Source organism: Podarcis vaucheri, assembly GCF_965113315.1.
Source record: "Podarcis vaucheri genome assembly, chromosome: 2".
Taxonomy (NCBI): domain Eukaryota; kingdom Metazoa; phylum Chordata; class Lepidosauria; order Squamata; family Lacertidae; genus Podarcis; species Podarcis vaucheri.
In genome coordinates, this window is record NC_138760.1 from 21,781,114 (window position 1) to 21,798,651 (window position 17,538).

Here is a 17,538-nt window from a genome sequence, read left to right on the forward strand (position 1 = left end):
GGAGCAAAAAATACAGTATGCATCAGGAAGAACTGGGTTCAGATTTCACCTCTGCTGTGAGATCTCCAGGTGCCCTTAGGTGCCGTCTCAGGTTCAGCTTCCCATCTGGAGCACCAGAGTAATAATGTCAATGCTGGTCAGCCGCAGATTTGGAATAGGTTGTCAGCAATATGCCCAGCTCTACTTCTCCTTTACATCTGCAGGATTGTGGGTGTGCTGGATTGCTTCAGTAATGGATGGGATGAGACCCAATAAACTGAAGCTCAATCCAGATAAGATTGAGGCACTGTTAGTGGGTGGTTGCCTGCGTGGATGAGAAATTTCCTACTCTTGATGGGTTTATGCTCTCTCTAAAGGAGTAGGTATGTAGCTTGGATCCATTGCTGTCACTTGATGGGTAAGTGGCCTTGGTGGTGCAGATCGCCTTCCATCAACTTTGGCTGGTGGCCCAGCCATACTCCTACCTGGACAGAGATATCCTAATTTCTGATGTATGTGGTGCTCTGGTAACCTCTAGGTTAGATTACTGCAGGCATGTCCAACTCCCAAAGGACTACGATCTACTCCCACTATAAGAAAACCTGGAAGTGATCTACCCGCGATCGCTTAGGATTACACAATCAACCAGGATCGACCAGGGGCGCCCCACGATCGACCAGTAGGTTCCGAATGACCTGTTGGAAAGCCCTAGATTACTGCAATGTCTAGTTTAGATTACTGTATTTTTCCCCCTTCTGTACTAGCAAGCTTTAGAGAAATTGAAGTGTAGAAACAGTGGCTTTCAATAGCTGCTTGAGGCTAAATGCATTAAATTGGGGTTGCATTATATGAATCAGATGGTGAAGTTTAATTGGGTATGCAGCCTTTGAGTGGCATTTCTTTCTGTGCAATTCACCCAATAATTTGCGTTGCGGAGTGTTTAGAGTTTGTGTGCATGTCTACTCATAAGATCCGGTTCTTTCATGAATACCTATTTGGACTTAGTCTAGGTAAGTGTGCATAATATCATATGCTTAATGACCTGCAAAATCACTAGTCATCAGGGGAAACAACAGAGAGTGAGCTACCGGAACTGGTAGGCTGCTCTGAATAATATCTAATGAGTGCTTGGACAGGGCATCTTTCCAACATTATCGCCTCCTATTTCTGCTTCTGCTTCTTTTCCCCCCTTGGAAGCATCCTACGGTCAAGTAACTGCTTTGGTTTACTTTCGTCAATGCACCACTAATGGAAGGATAATGAGCTTGCCATTGCAATGGCTTGCACAGCTATCAGCTCTTATTGACTCAGATGATAACTATAGAATTGTGTTGTCTACCATGCATCTAAATGCTCAGCAGGTAGTAAACCTCCCTCTTTAGCATAATGTATCAAACAAAATCTGTACGACGCACCATTAGCGGAGTGTGTAAACCTCTTTGCTAAATTATGCACCCCAATTAGCAAAGGATAAATGGAGCAACCAGTAAAAGCGTGTGCAATTTTATCAACTCTTTGCGACTCAGTAAAACTCACAGCGGCATTCAGTTGACACATCTCCAGCTGAACCAGTGCTCCTGTTTACTTTGTTACCTTTGACTAGATCAGAAAAGGTGTGCAAGCAAGTCGGAAAAGCGAATGAAGCTGTAAGCGCAACATACCTACGGCTCAATCAAGGCGTACTTAATTAGCAAAGTGTGCCATTTGCTTAATTAAGTGTATCAAAACATGGCACCTGAAGTGTGATATTAAACAACCGAAAGATGAATCTTGATCAGCATGGCAGGAGTGAGCCAACCTGAGTCTTGTATGATCAGCTTTCTAAAAACCAACAAAAATCTATGGTTCAATGTTACATTTTAAACTTGGGAAGTAAGAGGGCATACTCAGGATCACAGCACAGGCCAACTATAATTGTACATTCTTGGGATCTCTTAACTTTTAAAAGACTACTACTCTGTACTGAGAAACCCTGAATAAGCATTCTTGCTTAAGAACTAAGAGACAAGCTGTCTCAGAATGAGGTCTACCAACATTCTTTCCTAAAATCCCAGCAACTAGGTTCAAAGTGGTCCACTAGAAATTCACCAGGGACTTATCGTCGGTCTACCTGTTACACCATATGTAAGGGTTAGGACCTTTCCATAGTTAACTTTTAAAATTATATATAAAAAATCTCTCCCTCTTCCCATCCCAATATGCAGCAGTGACGCTATTGCCAGCTTCTCAGTGCTGCCCACTTTCGACCAGTCATACTGAGTCGGAAAGACGGAGTTGAAACTTGTTTGGCTGGGTTGGGGAGCTGAATAATATTTCTGAGCTCTTACCTCCATCTCGAGGGAGAATTGAAATTGCATTTATGCATGGTTAATTAGCAAGAGGATGAGAAATCGGTTCTAGTATATCCAGTATTATCTGTTATATTTGTATTGCGGTGGCAAAGCATTGTTCTCTTTAACTGCAGGTCACAACTTTGTCATTTGCTGTGGTTGTCTTGTTGATTTGGGACTAAAGCTTCTGGCAAAGTGAATAATCCAAAACCATGGTGGATTGGATGCATGGTTGGGCTGGCTGATTACAAAATCTGCAATAATTGCGTTAATTTTCTCTCGGGACTCCCAGGGAATATGACATTGATCACGTGCTAAACAAATTACCTGTGCATTTATCTCTTTGTGGGCAACTGTGGCATTGCCGTTGTATAATTATGTTTTCACCGGCAGAGAAAATTGTTGACCTTAAATATTTCGATTACCGTATTTTTCGCCCTATAGGACACACTTTTCCCCCTCCAAAAATGAAGGGGAAATCTGTGTGCGTCCTATGGGGCGAATACAGGCTTCCGCTGAAGCTTGGAGTGCAAGAGGGGTCGGTGCGCACCGACCCCTCTCGCTCTCCAGGCTTCAGGAAGCTATCAGCAAGCTTGGGGAGCCCACGGGAGTTCCTGCAGGGCTCCCTAGGCTGCGGATAGCAGCCTGCTGCACGGAGCGCAGGGCGCGCTGAAGCAGAGCGCCCCTCGCGCGGGGCAGACATCGGCCAGCCCCCAAGCTCGGGGGACAGCGGGGAGGCGCAGCGCCGCCATCCCACTGTTCCCCGACCTGGTTTGGTTTCCCCAACCTGGTTTGGGGGGGGGATAAAGGAAAAAATGTTTTCCTTTATTTCCCCCCCAAAAAACTAGGTGCGTCCTATGGGGCGGAGCGCCCTATGGGACGAAAAATACGGTAACCTAAGCCTTTGTGGGATCTACACAGGGAGAGGTCGCAGAGGGAGCCAATAGGAGAGTGCCACTATGATTCCAAACAGCCATTGGACTATGACCGTATTCACACCATACATTTAAAGCACCATAATACCACTTTAAACAGTCCCCCCAAGAATTCTGAGAGCTGCATGCAGTTTGTTAACGAGTCTGAGAGTTTTTTGAAGGCATCTGTTCCAAGGAGGGAAGAGAGACATTTAGTTTTCTTTCAATTACAGTGGTACCTCGGGTTACAAATGCTTTGGATTACAAACACTTCAGGTTACAAACTCTGCTAACCCAGAAGTAGTACCTCAGGTTAAGAACTTTACCTCAGGATAAGAACAGAAATCGTGCAGTGGCAGCGCAGCAGCAGTGGGAGGCCCCATTAGCGAAAGCTTGTCTCAGGTTAAGAACGGTTTCGGGTTAAGGACGGACCTCCAGAATGAATTAAGTTCGTAACCCGAGGTACCACTGTACTTGGTGTGCGATTCTTTTCAGAATATAATAATGAGGTGCAACTGTATTATCATGTTCTCTTCCTCTGCTTATGTATTTACTTATTCTTGAAAACTAGATTTTTTAAAGGTCCCTATTCCCCTCACAGAAATATAGTTCTCAGAGTGGCTTAATAATCAATCCCTCTGGCTCCCAAGGAACTCTGGGAATTGTACCTCATAGAATCATCGAATCAGAGAATTGTAGAGTTAGAAGGGATGCTGAGGGTTAGTCCAACCTAAGATTGCCATACGTCTGGGAAATCCAGGACATGTCCTCTTTTGGGGGGCCTACATGCCAATCCAGGGGGAGTTCTACAATGCATAGCAATTGTCCAGGTTTGGGGACTTATTTTTGTTTAATGTGTGTGTGTGTGTGTGTGTGCGAGCTGGTGGATGGATGAGCGGGTATTTGCCCCCCCCAAAAAAAAACACACACACGTAACTACCGTATTTTTCGCTCTATAAGACGCACCAGACCACAAGACGCACCTAGTTTTTTGAGGAGGAAAACAAGAAAAAAAAAATTCTGAATCTAAGAAGCCAGAACAGCAAGAGGGATCGCTGTGCAGTGAAAGCAGCAATCCCTCTTGCTGTTCTGGCTTCTGGGATAGCTGCGCAGCCTGCATTCGCTCCATAAGATGCACACACATTTCCCCTTACTTTTTATGAGGGAAAAAGTGAGTCTTATAGAGCAAAAAATATGGTACTTATTTATTGGACGATTGTAGGGGAGGGAAGCTCAACAACTTTGTGTGTCCGTATTTTTACCTCTTGAAATATGGTAACCCTAGCAACTGCCTGCAATGTAGGAATCTCAGCTAAAGTAACCATGACTGGTGGCCATCCAACCTCTGCTTAAAATCATCTCCTGAGAACTCTCAACCCCCTTAACAAATTATAACTCCCAAAATTCTTTGGGGAGAGCTATGGCTGTTTAAAGTGGTATGATACTGCTTGAAAGGTGTGAATGTGGCCTTACTCATTGATCGATAAAACGGTCTCATATTCAGATTTGTTTCTGTTGTGGGCAGAAGATGTTGTTAGCCAAGAGACAGTTGGGCCTCTGCAGTCACCAATCTCGCAGCAGATGCCTTGTGATAATTAAATGTTTCTGCACTGCACCAGGTTGAGGGTGGGAGATTTGGAGGGATACGATGGGATTAAAAGGAATATTTTAAAAGCCAAAGCCTTGAGTCCTTTGAAGATAGTTCCTCAAGCCTTTGAAGCTTACATGCGTCCTAATGCAAGGCAATGTGTTTTTATGTTAAACTCGACGCTTTAATGTCTCCCATACCTAAAGGCTGATCCAGACAAAGCATTCTCCAATTGAATTTTGACCTTTGAAAAAAGCAATGCTGTATGATATATAGTCAAGATGTCGAGGATAAGAGTAGCTCTGCTGTAGGGGAAGCAGTCTCGGGGATCGTATTTGCCATTTGATAAGAATATGAATAAATCAAGGCGAGTTGGAAGACCAGCACAAGCAGTCAGAAAGGTTGGACACTGGCTGAAGGTCACAGGAACCAATAGGGTCACTCGCCAGTCTGAACTGCCACCCATACATTTGCTCCTAGGCCTGGTTCCCATTCGTGGAAGCCAGCCAGGTATCTGCAACCACTGCCCTACCTTGCCTTGGCTCTGAGAAAAGTTTTCCCCCTATAATTTTTATTAAATTTTCTCTTTTACATTTTATAATATTCATTTAAAGACCTTTAAAGTACCGTATTTTTCGCCCTATAGGACGCACTTTTCCCCCTCCAAAAATGAAGGGGAAATGTGTGTGCGTCCTATGGAGCGAATGCAGGCTTTCGCTGAAGCCTGGAGAGCGAGAGGGGTCGGTGCGCACAGACCCCTCTCGCTCTCCAGGCTTCAGGAAGCTATCCGCAACCCTCGGGAGACCGGCTCCGAGGGTTGTGCAGAGCTGCCTGCAGTCCCCGGCTCAGCGCAGCTCTGCGCAGCCACCGGGAGCCGGGCGCAAAGTCCCGCCCCGCTCCGGATGGCGGCGCAGAGCTACCTGCAGTCCTGGGATCAGCGCAGTTCTGCGTGGCCATCGGGAGCGGGGCGCTAAGTCCCGCCCCGCTCCGGATGGCGGCGCAGAGCTGCCTGCAGTCCCGGGATCAGCGCAGCTCTGCGCGGCCACCAGGAGCCAGGGGCGAAGCCCCACCCCGCTCCCGATGGCCGCACAGAGCTGCCTGCAGTCCTGGGATCAGCGCAGCTCTGCGCGGCCATCGGGAGCGGGGCACGAAGTCCCGCTCCGCTCCCGATGGCCACGCAGAGCTGCCTGCAGTCCCGGGCTCAGCGCACTTCTCCCCATCGCCAGCCCCACAAGCTCGGGGGACAGCGGGGAGGCAGAGCATGCCTTCCCACTATTCCCTGACCTGGTTCTTCCAGGGGGGGAAATAAAAAAAATCTTTATTTCCCCCCCAAAGAACTAGGTGCGTCCTATGGGCCAGAGCGTCCTATGGGGCGCAAAATACGGTACTGGTATCAGTGACTTCCATTCTTCTCTTTCCGTGGTTCATTTTGCATAACATAAATCTCTTCATATTTTACATGAACTGAACCATTCATTATTCCATTATTACATCCATCAAAACTTATTTATACTGTTGGATTTATCTTAATGCTGCCAGTGTTTTTAAATGTATACAATTCCCCCCCCATATAATCAACAAACATTTTCTAATCTTCTTTAAACATATGTTCTTCTTGTTCTCTTTTTCTATATGTTAAGTCCGCAACCTGTGCATATTCCATCTTATTTCAACCCTCCCCATCTGACTGGGTTGAGCCAGTTACTCTGGGCAGCTTCCAACATATATCAAAACATAATAAAACATTAAAGATTTTAAAAAAACCTTCCCTATACAGGGCTGCCTTCAGATGCCTTTTAAAGGTTGTACAGCTACTTATCTCCTTGGCTTGGGGGTCACATAACTCCATGCCCTTCAATATTTATCCGATGAAAATAGGGACACCTTAAGGGAAAGTGGGACATTCTGGGATCAAATTAGAAACCAGAACAGCTTTGATAAATTCAAGACTGTCCCTGGAAAATAGGGACACTTGGAGGGTCTGGAAGACTCTCCTTGGCACAGGTGCTAAAGGGAAGTGGCAGAGAAGCTGCGAAACACACACACACACACACACACACACACACACACATCAGGAGAGGGATGGACCAGCAGAAACAGCCTTTAAGTGGCAGGGATTCATCAGCCAAGCCATACTGAAGACCCTTAAAGTCTGGTGTCAGCCCTACAGCCTGCTGTTGCATCAGGAAGGAAGAGGAAAACTAGGTGCAATTAAAACAAAGACACATTGATGAGCTGGGCTTCCTAGCTCTGAAACAAAGAATGAGAAGAGCCCATTAAAAGAGCCATTTAACAGAACGAGATTCAGAGTGGGACTCTGTATGTCTAAAGCCATGACACGCAGGAAGTTGCGCGTTGGTTCTTGGGACATGCTCACACACAATGTGCATGTCATAACACAGTCTGACAACAGAGAGAGAAAATCACAGCTGATGACCCATGAAAACGAGGGTGCGGGGCAGGATGGAAGAAGAGAAGGGCATTTTTCCTGTATAATCCACAACTGCACAAAGCGGCATGTGTTTGACTTTTTCCTGCAAAATAGAGATGCAACAGTAGGGAGTGCTGTACAATGGAGGTTGGATCAGTGCCACAGGATTCCATTTTGGGATGCTGTCAGAGACTCACGGCTGTTGCCCAGGAAAGTATAAAGACAAGGGAAGATTTCATTCCGTCCTTTTTCTATTCAGTATTTACAGAGGCTATAGAACCCAGCCGCTTGGACAATGGCATTGTCCCAAGTGAATCTCCACTGCCTGTCTCTCCCACTTACTCATTCATCACTTTGATGGGTGCTGCTACATGCCCTTTGTCTTTTTCTTATTATTGAAGTTTTTATCTCTACAAAATAACAGAAAGAAAGAAAGGTTTACACATATGTACATGTTAGTAACCTTTTATTGAGGGTGAAAGAGGAGAGCGCAAAATATGGTCTGAAGCTCAACATCAAAAAAACGAAGATCATGGCCACTGGTCCCATCACCTCTTGGCAAATAGAAGTGGAAGAAATGGAGGCAGTGAGAGATTTTACTTTCTTGGGCTCCATGATCACTGCAGATGGTGACAGCAGCCACGAAATTAAAAGACGCCTGCTTCTTGGGAGAAAAGCAATGACAAACCTAGACAGCATCTTAAAAAGCAGAGACATCACCTTGCCAACAAAGGTCTGTATAGTTAAAGCTATGGTTTTCCCAGTAGTGATGTATGGAAGTGAGAGCTGGACCATAAAGAAGGCTGATCGGCGAAGAATTGATGCTTTTGAATTATGGTGCTGGAGGAGACTCTTGAGAGTCCCATGGACTGCAAGAAGATCAGACCTATCCATTCTTAAGGAAATCAGCCCTGATTGCTCACTGGAAGGACAGATCATAAAGCTGAGGCTCCAATACTTTGGCCACCTCATAAGACGAGAAGACTCCCTGGAAAAGACCCTGATGTTGGGAAAGATGGAGAGCACAAGGAGAAGGGGACGACAGAGGACGAGATGGTTGGATAGTGTTCTCGAAGCTACCAGCATGAGTTTGACCAATCTGCGGGAGGCAGTGGAAGACAGGAGTGCCTGGCGTGCTCTGGTCCATGGGGTCATGAAGAGTCGGATACGACTAAATGACTAAACAACAACAGCAACAACAACAACATGTTAGTAACACAAAGCATCCCACCACTTCACACACACCCCACCACCATTGGTTCGACATAACTCGAAATGTGAGTTAAAATCTGACTTCCTTCCATCGTTGCTTGACCCTAATTCTATAACTTATCTTTACAATTGTGTTGTTATATTGTATTTGACAAATATTCCAATTTTACTTGTATTTGTAACCTTTTCCCCTTACAAACTCTGTTCTTTACATATCAATATTTCTGTACTGGAGCAGTGTTTTTCATATATTCATTCACGCAACTCCATTCCTTTATTAAATTTTGATTTGTTTGACCTCTGATAGCTGCTGTCATTTTGGCTAATTCAACAAATTCAATAAGTTTGATTTGCCAATCTATTATTGTGGGTATTTTGTCTCCCTTCCAGTTCTTTGACATAAGAACTCTTGCGGCAGCAGTACATGCCCTTTGTCTTTGAGATCTTTGCTCTCCTACTTTTAAGGCTGGCAGGGTTCTGGGAGATGGAGGGTCTAGGATGCTTTCTAATGATACAGGGTCAGCCAGCTGCTGCTCCAGCTCTGCCTCCTCCTCTCCCATTATTTCCCAACTTTTCCCCTCATCCGCCTCTGAGCTCTGACCTCCCTCAAACCCCTGTTCTCAATCTATATTGTCTTCCTCTCCCTCCTCCCTGGAAGGGTCACGATGGGGAGGCGGTCTCCACCATTCCTCCTCTACCCAGTCCCTGACACCTAGTGAAGAAGAAGAAGAAGAAGAAGAAGAAGAAGAGGAGGAGGAGGAGGAGGAGGAGGAGGAGGAGGAGGAGGAGTTTGGATTTGATATCCCACTTTATCACTACCCGAAGTGTAGTGTAGTCTCAAAGTGGCTAACATTCCCCTTTCTCTTCCTCCCCCAAAACAAACACACTGTGAGGTGAGTGAAGCTGAGAGACTTCAGAGAAGTGTGACTAGCCCAAGGTCACCCATCAGCTGCATGTGGAGGAGCGGGGAATCGAACCCGGTTCACCAGATTACGAGTCTACCGCTCTTAACCACTACACCACACTGGCTTCACACTAGTGAGTTTTACAGCTTAGGGGGGGTTTGAACTTGAGTCTCCCCACTCCTAGTCCAGCACTCTAACTGTTGCTCATGAGCTATGGTTCTCAGCTGAACTTCATGAGATATGGATTCACACCAACATCATTTTTTTCTTTTTTAAAAAAGGCATCTCTGAAAGAGCCCCAAAGGTATTTGCTAGGCAAGGGGCCAGAAAAAGGGATTCCTTTGGTAAGTGGCAAGAGGCTGGATATTTGCCACTAAACAGTGTACCAAGAGTCCCTAGAGTGTTTTTCACCTCTAAGAAGCGAATCCTTAGACAGAGAATTCAATGCTCAAAATGAAATTTTAAAAACTTGGGGGGGGGGAGGGAATCCCACAGACAATCTATGCATTTCATCCTGACTCTGTCTGGTCTACAATGCCTTTTCCATTGATCTAATGTCTCAACAAGATGATGATAGGTGGAGAAGTCAATACTATATCTTGCCAAGTAATCGTCAGCAGTGCAGGGTAACATTAAAAGATCCCGCACCTAAAATTCAATAAATGTTATAAATCCCCTGAAAAATAAGGATGTTTGAAGCAGAGCAGCAGTTCGCAAGCAGAGATATAGGGTGCTTTCAGGGGGTGGGGGACTCATATGGCAGATGAGGAATTAAGATCCAGTTATTCTGGGTTTGGCACCTTCAGTTCCATACATTCCTGTTCTTTTCAGCTATGGGTATTCTTCTCTATCCCACCACTTGTCATCTACACCAGTGGACAAAGCTTGAATGAATGTATTTGGGCTGCGTGTTTTTGTCCCTCCTCATAATCATTCCTCCCTGCCCTCCTCCGTCACTTAAAAAAAAAATAAATCTCCAGAAGTGTGCAAGAGGAGTTGCAGACGCACTCGCAGTGACCCCTCTCCAAAGAGCAAGGCCTGGCCTGTGAAGGTGAAACAACTGGACAGAATTTTATGGCTTACTGCCATCCCTGGGGTTGGACACAAGCAGGCATTGTGTTGGAAGGAAGTGTTTTGGGATAATGTGGATGAAGATTACATAAAAATATGTGAGTACTAGGAGACTGGTGAATTTTCATGAAGACTTTTTAAAATGCATATGTAGGAACTTAACGGGGGGGGGGGACAAGGGGAAACCAAAATTAACAAATTCACCCATCCTTAGGCAAGATGCAAAAAGCAATGGAAAGGGGTCCCAGAGATATATAGAGAGAGGGAGAAGACAGATGGGATTTGAAGGTTTTACAGATCATGAGCAGGCTGCCGGGCAAGGTAAATAAACCAGGGAAACTAGGAAAGAAAGGAGTTGGGTTGGAAGGAGAGGTCAATGTTGAGGGAAGGGTAAGGATTGGGAATAGGTAAGTAAAGGTAAAAAAAAAGTTAAGGGCCCCTGGACAGTTAAGTCCAGTCAAAGGCGACTATGGAGTTGGGGTGCTGTAGTGGTTGGGAGTTACTCGTGCGTAATCCTGCTCCGTTTGAGCATTAGATTGCCTGGTTAAACCCTCCGGACTGCACAGCCCATCTCAGCGTGGCTGCCCTTAGTCACTCGTAGAATCTGTCTGTGGGCGTTTCTTAAAGCGCTGCCAACATAAGAGTTGTTTGACGCCCAATCGTCTCCGCCTTTCACTGCACGGGAGTCTCCTGCGCAGGGTGGGCGTGGGCAGCTAACTTCCAACGAAGAGTCCTGGAGCCCCTGCACCTCCCTGTCCCGTTGTTCTCCTGGATCCCTGGTGTTACACTCATTCTCTTCCCCTTCTTCCCAGCTGAGTCTCCCTCTAGCGCTGGGACCTTCTCCTGCAGAATCAGAGACCCTCTCCTTCTCCCGTGCCTCTGATGTCAGTTCCCTGACAGGTGCTCATCTCACTTTCAGGCTGAGGGAGCCGGCATTTGTCCACAGACAGTTTTTCCGGGTCATGTGGCTAGCATGACTAAGCCACTTCTGGTGAAACCAGAGCAGCGCATGGAAACGCTGTTTACCTTCCCACCGGAGTGGTACCTATTTATATACTTGCACTTTGATGTGCTTTCGAACTGCTATGTTGGCAGGAGCTGGGACCGAGCAATGGGAGCTCACCCCGTCGCAGGGATTCGAATCGCCAACCTTCTGATTGGCAAGCCCAAGAGGCTCAGTGGCTTAGACCACAGCGCCACCTGCCCAATGGCGAGCCAGGTGAGAAAAAGGAAGAAGTACAGTGGAGGGGGAAGGGAACCCTGCACTGCAAAATATCCATTAGCGCTGTAGAAAGGGAGTGTAACACTATGGAAAATGAACCACTTGGTGGGTTCTGATATTAGAAGGGTATCTAAGCCCAAACAGTAGCTTATCTGGGGCTCTAAGAATCCTTGGGATCTTAGGGAGCACAGCTGTGGCACAGAGTAAATTTAAAATATAGGCTGACGTTTTGATGCCGATGGTGTCATGTCCCCCCCCCCCAAAAAAAAATGTGTGTGTGTGAGCAGCACTATTTCTGCAATAAATTTGCAGCTGACATAAAAGAGGGGAGTGACGTCTTTGTGATCCCCATGTTTTTGAGCACCCGTTTCTTTGAGCACCTGCTGTTTTAAGGGCGATGCTATAATCCAAGGGTGACACACGACTCAAAGTGAGACAGATTCAGCTCTGCTACACTTACCATGCTGCTTCCTGACACTAATTGTGTTATCACAAACTCTAATTCTATTTTTGTCCTCGCCGAGTGACTGAAATATTGAAAGACGCACGTTTGCTCTTAAAAGCGATTATGGGAATGGTAATGTTTTGCTGCTGTAAACGTGATTTAATGCAAGATGGAGTTTGGGGTGTGAAATACAAGGAGCTTTGCTTGAACAACGGTACAGCTGTTACCACGACATGAAAGGGCTGATACCCAAGCTTTTTTGTTCCTTCTGAGGATTCCCTGGAAGTGGTGCCCTCAGGCAACCGCTAACAGAACCTGCGCCCATAATCACCTGTGGAGCACCTGCAGTATTTTGCTGTCCATTGTTGCAATTCCTTCATCTATATCAGGGGTCGGCAACATGTGGCCCATGGGCTGGATGCGGCCCTCAAAGACCGTTTTACAAACCCACGAGCCGCCCCCAAACCAAGCCGCCTACTTGGCAAGTCCCCCGCACACTGCGCTAAACCAGCGCAGCGCTGGGATTCGCCGAGTGGCGACGGAAATGGCATCTGCGCATGTGCAGATACCAGAAATCAAATCTGCACATGTCCAGATGCTAGAAATTGCTTCTGTCCAGGTGCGATTTTCGGTGTCTGGGCATGCGCAGAAGTGATTTCTGGTGCCGTGGACATGCGCAGATGCGATTTCTGGCATCACGCTGTGCCAGTCTGGCCCACGGATTATCTCCGTGGGAGTGATCTGGCCCATGGCTGGTAAACCTTGCTGACCCCTGGTCTACATCTTGAGGAATCATGAGTCCCATTCAGGCATTCATAAGGAAGGAAGAGTGTGTGCATGCATGTGCTAGCTTCACCCACCCCATCCTCATCACATGTTCCAGAGAGACTGCCTGAGATAGGGGGAGAGTCCTTGATTGTGGAATCCTGTTTTTCTATGGTTCCAAACTGTGCTGGGAGCTCTCCTGTTGACTGATATTCTTTCCTGAATCTTCTCCTTTTTCTTCTTCTTTGGTGATCACTTGTAGCTGAGTAAGATTGTCTTCCATGAACACAGTTTTAACAGTGAGTCCGTAAGTGACTGTGGAGGCCAATTCTGGATCCACATGTCCTTCCACAGTGGGGACGTAGGTTTCCAGGTGGGAGTTGATCATGTGACCAGCATGACTAAACCGCTTCTGGTGCAATGGAACACCATGGCAGAAGCCAGAGCACACGGAAACACCATTTACCTTCCTGCCACAGTAGTACTTATATATCTACTTGCACTGGCATGCTTTTGAACTGCTAGGTTGGCAGGAGCTGGGACAGAGCAATGGGAGCTCATCCCGTCATGGGGATTCAAACCACTGTATATACTCATACCACAGGCCTTCAGCTACAGTGTGTACAACTTGCTCTCCAAAACAGCTTCACAACTTGCTCTCCAAACCAGCAAGTCAAATTGTGATTCAACGGTTACTCTTTCTTCCCTTTGCATTCATGCTTCAAGTGGGCTGATTCTTCCTTTCTTCAGCTTATAAACAAAGAAACATATTTTAAAAGGTTGCAATGCTGCCTTGGGGACGTGGAAGCAGGTTTGTTGAGGATGTCCTAAGAAGTGGCCAAGACGTAACTACCACAGTCTGTAATTTATGTTGCCATGCTGGAAAGTTGGTTTTTCACAGCTTGGTCTTGGAGACAAAAAGATGCTCCTGTACCAAACACAATGAGGGCAATTCCAAACCATCCCTGCTGCTCTAATGCATAGGCAGGTAGTATGAATATGGAGGAATGACATGAGGCATTTAAATCCTGAATGTATCAGTGAAAACTCATGATACATCTCTGTCTGAACCATTTTACATACGTGTACTATCTGCTTAAATTGTGAGTGGAAGGCAGCCAGGAGTACTCCATGAAGTTGAGTTTCCTAGCAAATTTGTCCATTGTAGCTTTAAGTGAAATTACTGGAAAATAGGTTGCTTCTCCCCTCCCCAGTATTTATGATCCATTCAGCTTGAGAAAGTACTCGAAATTTCCTTTGAGATTTACAGCTCAATTTCTAGACCCAAAGCACTTGGAATAAGTTCTGAGTAAGCATTAATCCTACACCAGGCTCTAAAAATCAAATGATAAATCTTTAAGCAAATAATATATATTTCCCACTCAATGGCTGTCAAGCGCAGGCATTTTTTTGCCAAGGGCTTAACATTGGAAAGGGATATGGCAGAACTTTCCCTCATCTATTCATGATTAGTTTTCTAATTTCATGTAAACTTCCAATTATTCTTTGTCTATGTGAGCACGTTTTCCAAAGCTGAACATGCCAAATAATGGCAATTGGGTAAAGTTAAACTGTCACTCTTCTCTCTGATGAATTTACCCTCTGTTGGTCAGGTAAGCTGAGTCAGGGGAGTGGAGAACCCCTGCATCGCTGCTCACATAAAGCAGACATTGGAGGGTTTCACCAGCAGGAGATGGTGCCAACAGGACAGACCATCTTGACTGTGAGTCCTGGAAAGCCTGCTCCCTGCCTGGCAGGCCTTTTTCCACCTGACATTGGAGTGTGGTAGCTAAGTTGGCTGAACAGACACTTGGGTGAAGATATTGTTTAGTGGGGGTTGTTTGGGGGTAGGTTCTGTTGCTATTTTTATTGCCCTGTTAAAAATGTTTTAAATTGATTTTAACTGCTTTTTACTCGTGTGTTTTTAAATTTGCTGTTTTTAAATAAAGGGGTGTAGGATGCGCCTGGGAAGAGCAAGGGCAACCCCAGTTGCCGTGGTTCAAGGAAAGGGGAGGTATGGTGTGGGGTTGGGAAATTGTGGTTGTCCTTGTTGGGATACTGCCAGGGAGACAAATTCCATCATGGCCCCATGTCGCCTCTGGACGTCCATCGATCTCCCATAGACACGCAGTATCAGCAATTAGTGACATGAGCTCCAGAAATAGCTTGCCACATTCTGGAACTGATGCATGCTCTTATCAGCAGATAATGCACAACGAAAGATGCACGCAGGAGAGCATTTTTCATAAGTTTATTCTGCGTTAGTCAGAACAGAGAAAAACATGACCGCCTGCTTCAGCGTTCAGGCACCGAGAGAGAGAAACGAAAGCAACAGAAAACATAAACATCCTGTGAACAGGAAATACGCAGACTCTGTGACTCACAAAGCCTGCTCCCTTTTAAGGTGGAACGGAAATATCCTAACAGTCCTTTCAGCCACCTTTAAGTCTGTGGCTGCTGTTGCTGAATGCCAAGTTGGCTCTGAGTAAGACCTCCCTCATCCATGATCTGATTATGGATGAAAACACCTACCTGGTCTTCATCACTGAGACCTGGGTGGGTGATCAGAGTGGAGTTGGTGATGGGGGGGGATGCTGAATATGCTGTTTTGGTTGGGGCTGTTGGAGTGGCCATGCCCAAGGGACCATCAGAGGGGGTCCTTCCAACAGCGTGTTTGACCTGGCACCCAAGTGGGGGTCTCCATTTACTATTCCAACGGAAACTTCCCCAGAACCAGACATCTCTGAGGGTTTAGAATCCAGAACCTCTAACCTACCAGGGCTCCTCCCCTAGATCCTCCTGATCCAATTCCCCAAGCTGACCCATTCCTCCTCAAATGGTGACCACCCCTTCCATGGGACTCATGACAACAACTGTGTGTGTGTGCCCTGGTTGTGTGCATCCCATTCACATAAATGATGACTGTTGACATTTCTATTCCACCTTAAGGAACAGGCATGAGATTGTTGTGTGTCACATGTCTGTTTACATTCCAGCACAGTATTTTGTGTATAGTTTTTGCTTTTGCTGTTCTCTCTGAAACGACATGAGAGAGAGATTCAACATGTTTCTTTGTCCTGATTTATGTTTAATAATATGTAGCTGTGACGCGGGTGGCACTGTGGTTTAAACCACAGAGCCTAGGACTTGCTGATCAGAAGGTTGGCAGTTCGAAACCCCGCGACGGGGTGAGTTCCCGTTGCTCGGTCCCTGCTCCTGCCAACCTAGCAGTTTGAAAGCACATCAAAGTGCAAGTAGATAAATAGGTACCGCTCCGGCGGGAAGGTAAACAGCGTTTCTGTGTGCTGCTCTGATTCGCCAGAAGCGGCTTAGTCATGCTGGCCACATGACCCGGAAGCTGTACGCCGGCTCCCTCTGCCAATAAAGTGAGATGAGCGCCGTAACCCCAGAGTCGGCAACGACTGGACCTCATGATCAGGGATCCCTTTACCTAATATGTAGCTGTAGAATGACTTCACAAGCCTCACGCCCATTCTGTGTGCACAGTACACTCTGCTAATAGCGTGCCCTGGCTTTTGAAGTCTGGGTCACTGATTTACGTCAGAGCACAGGCCGATGGAAGGGAATAGCACAGCTAGGGCTTGCCAGCTGGCCTCCCGGCCCTCTGCATGTCAACAATGACATATCTGGATATCTCTGCAGACAGCCATGGCCAACACATGGTTGTCACAAAAGAGCCAATGCTGGCTCTGCTGCCAACATGGACATGTGCTATGCATGAGTAACACATGAATAGTGCCACAGACGGAGGTTTGTATCTCTTCACGAAACCTCCCGCTCAATGCTTACCATCCATTCACCTCTGAGCCACTGACAAAATTGGAGGCAAGTATCATTAGTGTTTAGACTATTTATGGTTTGTACTCTAGTCAATGTTTTCATTTACTATGCTCTAGAAATGATTAATTCAGCTGCATCTTGTGCGCTATTCATATGCACAGTAATTACAGTGTATGTGGAAATTAAAAAGAATGCCACATACTCAGTTATCAGATTAAAACATTTTTATTGCCAAATTTTCTTTGTTTTCCTTTTCAAAAACAGATTTGAAATGCCACCATGAAATTAGTAAATGATTCACGAGAGAGGGATTATGCTTAAATTTCTTTTTTTAAAAAATGCAAAATGACCTTTTTCATTCATTTTTGTTCATTTGTAGGGGGTATCAGTTTGTGTGCCTATAGACGTTCAAACAGCTGTCTTAATTCTGAATGGTTGTTATGTTATGGTCTCTCTATAGCCATGATCTGAGCCAATCGTGATCAACAAGAGAACCGCATTGAAATTGCTTGCCAAGATAACAAAATGATTTTGGTATTCAGGGCTCAGAATAAAATGTCAGGTCTTAACTGAGAACGTGATCAAATTATTCTGTTAACATACAGTATCCCACCCCCACCCCCCAGTATATTTTATCACTTAAAGGAACATGTTTAATATATCCCTGCTCTCTTTTACACATATGTTTTTGATGAAATTAACACATGAAAAATGTGTTTGCATTAATCATCTCCGATAATTATAAAAATCCCTAACCTCATCAATTTCACACAAAGAGTTATAGTTTAAAACAATGCAAACATATAATGTTCAGTATTGACTCCAATAAAAAGGTAAAGGTAAAAGACCCCTGGCCATTAAGTCCAGTTGCGAAT

General features: G+C 45.7%; 1 long non-coding RNA gene across 1 annotated transcript in view; it reads right to left on the bottom strand.

Annotated features, from left to right (window-relative positions):
* Window positions 1-7,637: 7,637 nt before the first annotated feature.
* Window positions 7,638-17,538, bottom strand: part of LOC309526648 — a 60,699-nt gene continuing 50,798 nt past the window's right edge. Inside the window, exon 5 of the long non-coding RNA XR_014216783.1 lies at window positions 7,638-7,652. This is a non-coding gene — a long non-coding RNA (uncharacterized lncRNA). The remainder of the gene's footprint in view (window positions 7,653-17,538) is intronic.